At 40.9% G+C, this 6,950-nt stretch overlaps 1 pseudogene; it reads left to right on the top strand.

Annotated features, from left to right (window-relative positions):
- The first annotated feature begins 789 nt into the window (after nucleotides 1-789).
- Nucleotides 790-1,749, top strand: LOC122434592 (annotated as a pseudogene).
- The last annotated feature ends 5,201 nt before the right edge of the window (nucleotides 1,750-6,950 follow it).

Below are 6,950 nucleotides of genomic sequence, written 5' to 3'. Positions count from 1 at the left end.
ATGATAACTGAAGGAAAGTGGACCTCAGTAGAGTCAGGATCATGAAAAGTGCAACCCTGCTCCATTGGCACTGCTGAGAGGCTACAGACAGGGCTTTCAGGTGCCCTAATGCCCTTCTCCAGATCTCAGTAGGTGGAGGTTTTGTTCTGAGGAAGATTCCCATACTAGCATAGAAAGACATTCCAGGAATTGCCTGGATTTAAAGCAAGGCAAATGAGTAAGAATGCGGAGGACACTGAAACCATACTGATAATATACACAGAATCTAGCTCTGCTGTCTGCTCTGGGAAAACCCAGGTTGGGTTTCTCAAGGAGGTAACACCACACTTGCCTCTCAATTGTCTTAGGGGATATGATTTTGGTCTTAAAGGGACAGCCTTATGTTAGTATAGAGGAAGTGACCAAAGTCTTGTCCAGTGAAAAAGTGATGACCTGAGGGAGGACTAAGAGAACCACACTCTTCCAAACAGAAGTGGCTCTACAGAGCCCACACACAGTTTCCTATTGTGATCCCTGAGAATTATCCACTTGGGTTGGCTGACTGCACCCTGAGGAATATTCACACTTCCTCCTTCATGTTTTTGGAGACTTATTCACCACCAGGTCAAGAGACCCATGAAGCCATTTAGCACTGTTGTTAGAAGTCCACTGGAGGCAGCTTTTATCTGAGCCAGCACAGTGGAGCTTACCAGATGAGGCCACTCACATCTGCTTTCTTTCGCTTAGGTGGTGAATCCCCTTTGTTCTCCTTCTTGGCAATATTCTTGTCTGTTACCAGCAAGAGTCATCATGCCTCAGCATCCAGAGAACCCATGATGCTCCCATGATCAATGCTTTCAGACCTGCATCAAATCCCAGTCCCTGGAGGTTTCACAGGTCTCCAAGGTGCTAGAGGAGACCCATCTCCCCTCCCATCTTCTAATGCCTGGCCATTTGAAGGAGTATCCTGGTGCTGGTATTCCCAGTACTCCTGAAGGTTGTCAGAATTTCTGTGCATCTTCCACTGCCATTACAGCCATCTCATCCATCAAATCAGAAGAGGGCTACATGATCCAGGAAGAAGAGAGTAGTCCAGGCACTTCACTGGCTCTGCTAGACCCCAGGAGTGTGCCTATATATGCTCTAGATGAGGAAATGAATTTGCTGGTGAATTTCCTGCTGCTTAAGTATCAAATGAAAGGGCTGATAACAAAGGCAGATACGTTGAATATTATCATCAACAAGTGTGAAGTACACTTCCTTGAGATCTTCTTGAGAGCCTCTGAATGCATGGAGATGCTCTTTGGCCTTGATCTGATGGAAGTGGATCGTACCAGTCACTGCTATTGCCTCCTCATCAAATTGGGCCTCACCTATGATGGGATAAAGCACGGTGAAGGGAGCCTGCCCAAATCTGGCATCCTGATACTTATCCTGAGTGTGATCTTCATGAAGGGCAACTGTGCCACCGAAGATAGAGCCTGGGAAGTTCTTAATGTGACTGCAATATATTCTTGGATGAATCACTTCATCTTTGGGGAGCCCAGGAATCTCATCACTGAAGATCTTGTGAAGGAAAAATATCTGGAATACTGGCAGGTGGCCAACACTGATCCTGCAGGATTTGAGTTCCTGTTGATCCCCAGAGCTCATGCTAAAACCACCAAGATTAAGGTCCTGGAGTTTCTGGCCAAAGTTAATAGGACTGACCCAAGTTCTTTCACATCTCAGTATGAGGATGCTCTGCAAGATGAAGAAGAGAGAGCCTGAGTCAGAAGTTGCCACTGCAAGTTCTAATGCCAAGGCTAGCAGCTTCTCCGACAACTAGATGAGTCAGGGATAGTTTCTTCATTCATTGTTGAAAAAGGCTGTTAGTGTTTGTAGAATTTTATCTCTGTGGTTGGGCTGAAAGGAAGACAGTATTTATGCCTATATCTTCCTATTTTGTATGGAGAAGGCAATGGCAACCCACTCCAGTACTCTTGCCTGGGAAATCCGATGGACAGAGGAGCCTGGTAGGCTACAGTCCATGGGGTCACAAAGAGTTGGACACGACTGACGTGACTTAGCAGTAGCAGCTTCCTATTTTGTATGCTTAATTTTTTATTTTATTATTTATTTATTTATTTATTTTGGTCTCATTAGTTATCTACTTTTTGATGTATGTACTATTCAAATATTGTTTCTTTTACTTTTTAAATGAATTTTTATTATTTCTTTGGCCACACTGCATAACATGTGGCATCTTCTTTCTCTTACTAGGAATTGAACCCATGCCCTTGTGATGGAAGCATGGAGTCTTAACCACCAGTCTACCAGGAAAGTCCCTGTTGTTTATTTCAATATAGATTTAATTGCCTTCAAAATCTTCAGGTTTTTGAATGATACTGGCCACACATTTAATGTTATAATGAGGTTTAAAGTAAGAATTTTGTTGTTTCATAGAACAAATTGTGAAACCACCTTACTTTGTCACCTGTAATAAGAATATTTCATTGCTATACACTCTTAGAAATGTGATAGATCAGTATTAAGATAGTTTGGATCAATAAGGAAAGAGAAGAAGGTCTAAAGATATTAAGGCATTCTTATCCCTCTTAGTTCTTGTTTTGTAAAAATAAATGAAATGTACATGGATTTTCTAGTTCTTTCAACAGTGTGTAAGAAATAAATGTTAATAAATTGGACCTCACACTCACTGGATCATTTATTCCCCCAACCTTCAATGACTACCTACTCTTTGTAATGCTTAGCTTTAATACTGGGAATGTGAAATACTCAGGACCTGCCCATGGAGTTTAACATATAAAAACAGTAATCTTTTAAGGACAGTGGTGGAATCTTATATTCTAAACAACTAGTAAAATGAAGGAGTCAGTGGGTAGAGGTGGGCAATCCTATGAGATTGTCAAAGTGTTACTGCAATTAGATGTGGCAACTTGGGACATTGGGAAACTTCAAGTCCTTTAGTAGGAGTTAATTTTACATGAAAGTGGATGATGGGCTACCCAGAAGTCACTGGGTTAACAATTGGCCATCACCTGGGAGGGCCAGTGCTCATTTCATTCAAAGGGAATTTCAATTAAGCTGTGTTCAGTGTAATTTGGAAAATAAGAAATAAGAATTAAAGTTTGGGTAGGGATAAAATGAATGAAAATGTGTAACAAAGTGGCATGGAAGGAGCAGGAGAAAAAAAGTAGTTTTTCCTCTTGGTCCTTCCCTGAGTTCCCCTTGTAAGAAAAAGATAAACATCAGAAAAACAAATTCAGTGTTTGTGTTAGAGCATCACAAATATATGAGACTCAAAGAAATGACAAGAGCAGGAAGCTTTTGTATCTTTCAGACAAAGAAACTAAATTTGTGTTTCTGGTTGAATTGACATAACCTAGGGGTTTGAACTAGGGTAGTAAGTCTTGAAGAAGAAACAGAGTTTGTTTATACATCCTTCTTGGCCCTAAAATTTTGTGTCTCATGATAAAATGTCTTCTACTGTCTTGGTACAGGAAGTATGCCTTTCTTAGAGAGATTTAGCTCCTGCTTTCAGGGGAACAAACGAGGGTCAGTGTCCTTCTTTCAACTGTTTTTCAGGTACCTTCAATTTAAAGTAACCTATGTGCAGAGTGGCATTTTTGAGGTGACAGACAGTAATCTCTCCTTATTTATGGTTTCAGTTACCTGTGGTCAACCATGGTCCAAAAAAAAAAGATTAAGTAGAAAATGCTCAAAGTAAGTAATTCATTAGCTTTTTTTCCTGGATATTAAATATTTATTGATCAACTATTTTATATCATGAACATATAAGAAATGCTGGGGATAACATAAACTGATAAACATGGTTGACTACTTGTTTTTAAAATGTTACACCCAAATGAATTAAATACATCCAATGGTTTCACACCAGTGCGAAGTTCAGTGGGACATTGACTTAACTATACACTTTGAGGCAGACAGAGGAAGCAATAGATTTCGGGGACTGTCTATTCAATATTAGGTCATTTAGAAGTAATTCATTAGTTTTATTTTTTTTAAAGCAAACGTGTGGGTTTTTTTGTGTTTTTTTAAATATTTATTTATTTATATGGCTGTGCTGGGTCTTAGTTGTGGTACTCAGGATCTTTTACTTTTTGCTGCACACTTTAGTTGAGGCATGCAAACTCTTAGTTACAGCATGTGGGATCTAGTTGCCTGATCAGGAGTCAAACCCAGGCCCTCTGCATTGGGAACTCAGAGTCTTAGCCACTGAACAACCAGGGAAGTCCCAATTCATTAGTTTTAAATTGCACTCAGTTCTGAGTACTGTGATGTAATCTTATGCTATCCTGTTTCATCCTGCCTGGGATATGAATCACCCCTTTGTCCAATGTGAAATGGAATATCTCCTACCACCTCAATAAACAAGGATGTAACACCCATCAACAATTTTGGGACTCTTATATCTTCCCATACATAGAAGAGTGCTAAATTCCTTGAGATATTTGGTTTTCCCTAATTAGCAGTAATCTTTAGTGTTCAGACTGCCTGCCCCCTTTGTTGCAAACTTCTGTATATCCTGACTCCTTCCTCTGCCTCCTTGGAGCAGTCTCTCAAGGCTACCTGAGATGCTGTCTCCTGGGCTTGAAGTCCTAACATTTTCCATTAAGTAAAATAACTTTCTACTTTCAGGTTGTGACTTAATTTTTTAGTCAACACCAGTATATCCTGCCTCATTCCTTTAGTAGCCTTCTCAATTATCAGATCAGTTGTCATGGTTTCACAATGATTATGTTCAAGTAACTAATAATGGCCCAAAACAGAAGTGTAGTGGTGCTGCCACATTGGATATTGTTTTACTATACATAATTTATAAATTGAATTATGTCTTATGTATATGTTTGTAGGCTACCCAAGTGGCACAGTGGTAAACAATCCTCCTGCCAGTGCAGGAGACTCAAGAGACATGGGTTCGATCCCTGGGTCGGAAAGATCCCCTGGAGAAGTAAATGGCAAATCACTCCAGTGTTCTTGCTTGGAAAATCCCATGGACAGAGGAGCCTGGTGGTCTACAGTCCATGGGGTCCCAAAGAGTCAGACATGACTAAGTGACGGAGCACACACACATAGGTATGTATATGTAGGAAGGAATAAACCCAGTAAATGTAGGGTTCAGTACTGTCGGTGGTTCCAGACATCCACTGCTGTCCTTGGGACATATCATGTCTTCTGTGAATTCACTCTTTCATTCTCCTAGCCTGAATCAGACTTTCTGTCCCTTAAGTTATTTCTCTTCTCACCACTCCTTAATGCCTCTCAGGATATAGAAAGAAGAGTTGGAGCCAGGAACTTACAGTGGGTTTAAAGAAATAAGGTTGAAGTAAGACACACAGCTTGGGGATTATCTGTGAGCTTCTTTTACCAATGCCTTGAGAGCTGAGCCTGCCTAGGGGCTGGCATTTTTATCATCTCCTGCTCTCTCTGCAATACAGTGTCCTTCCCCTGAGTCTTCTCCAGTGCACCCTGTTGTTCCAACTGGAACCTGACCTGTTGGCCAGCTCTTCAGTCCTTCTCTGAAAGCTGCACCTGCTCCCAGTAGAACAAACAGGGCAAAATTCACCTGCCTCCCCCTGACTTGGAGCATTCCAGCTTCCCTCGCCTGTACCCCTGTGATACCCACATCATGTTCCATACAAAAGGTAACTTCGGCATTGAAATTTAGATCTGGCCACCCAATGGGCATTTCCTCCAGGTTCTCAAAATGTTAACCCAAACAGCTGGTGGTATAGTCTTATCTGTCAAATAATCTACTAATTTGGGGGAAATAACCTTGAAGTTGGAGGGGGGAATTTGAAAGCACTTTAAGATTTGTAATATAATTGTAATGAGTTTTTTTTAGCATGCCCACTGAACATATACATTTATGAGCATACCTGTGTGGTTAATAACCAAAACTTCCCTCGTAAGTGACAGCTGAGGAGAGGTAAAAGACCTTGGAAATCACAGCGCAGCAAACATCTAGTGAGGATTAATTTCTTAAATTCCCTGGAGTCCTTCCAGGAGATGAAAAATGGTTTATTGACAAACACTCTGTCTTTGGTTAGCAGAAATAAAAATGTTTCAATACAGTTCTACTGCCTCTTGTCTATGTGACCAAAAGAAAATCCTCATTTTATCCTTGTGCCTTTTCCTTCCTTTCTTCATTTAAAAGTGTTTAGCCATGCTCCTGCATCTTGAGGGTGACAGAAATTCACAGATTTTTGACCAGAAACCAACAGAAAGAAGAAAATTCTCATCCCATTAAGATTTTTCCAGTTGAGGTTTAGGTCAGTGCAGGAAAGTACTACTGAGTGAAGAAGGCAAAATCTTCTTGTTGATATTTTATAGGATCCTTTAGAAAATGTGATGTGAGCCTATATTTGGGAGTAAGTATCACATAGTAGGACCTCAGAAAAATTAAAGAATTTCAGGGAAATCTGACCTTCTCAGACACTAACAGGAAATAGAGAGACTGGTTTGTCATAAAAATTCTACTCAATTCAGTTGCTCAGTTGTGTCCGACTCTTTGCGACGCCATGGACTGCAGCACGCCAGGCTTCCCTGTCCATCACCAACTCCCGGAGCTTACTCAAAGTCATGTCCATCACATTGGTGATGCCATCCAACCATCTGATCCTCTGTCATCCCCTTCTCCTCCTGCCTTCAATCTTTCGCAGCATCAGGGTCTTTTCTAGTGGGTCAATTCTTCGCATCAGATGGCCAAAGTATTGGTATTTCAGCTTCAGCATCAGTCCTTCCAATGAATGTACAGGACTGATTTCCTTTAGGATGGATTGGTTGGATCTCCTTGCAGCCCAAGGGACCCTTGAGAATCGTCTCCAACACCACAGTTCAAAAGCATCAATTCTTCGGCACTCAGCTTTATAGTCCTTGTTTATAGTCCAAGTCTCACATCCATACATGACTACTGAGAAAACCATAGCTTTGACTAGATGGATTTT

Source organism: Cervus canadensis, chromosome X (assembly GCF_019320065.1).
Source record: "Cervus canadensis isolate Bull #8, Minnesota chromosome X, ASM1932006v1, whole genome shotgun sequence".
Lineage (NCBI taxonomy): Eukaryota > Metazoa > Chordata > Mammalia > Artiodactyla > Cervidae > Cervus > Cervus canadensis.
This window is presented reverse-complemented; position numbering and strand designations above follow the sequence as displayed.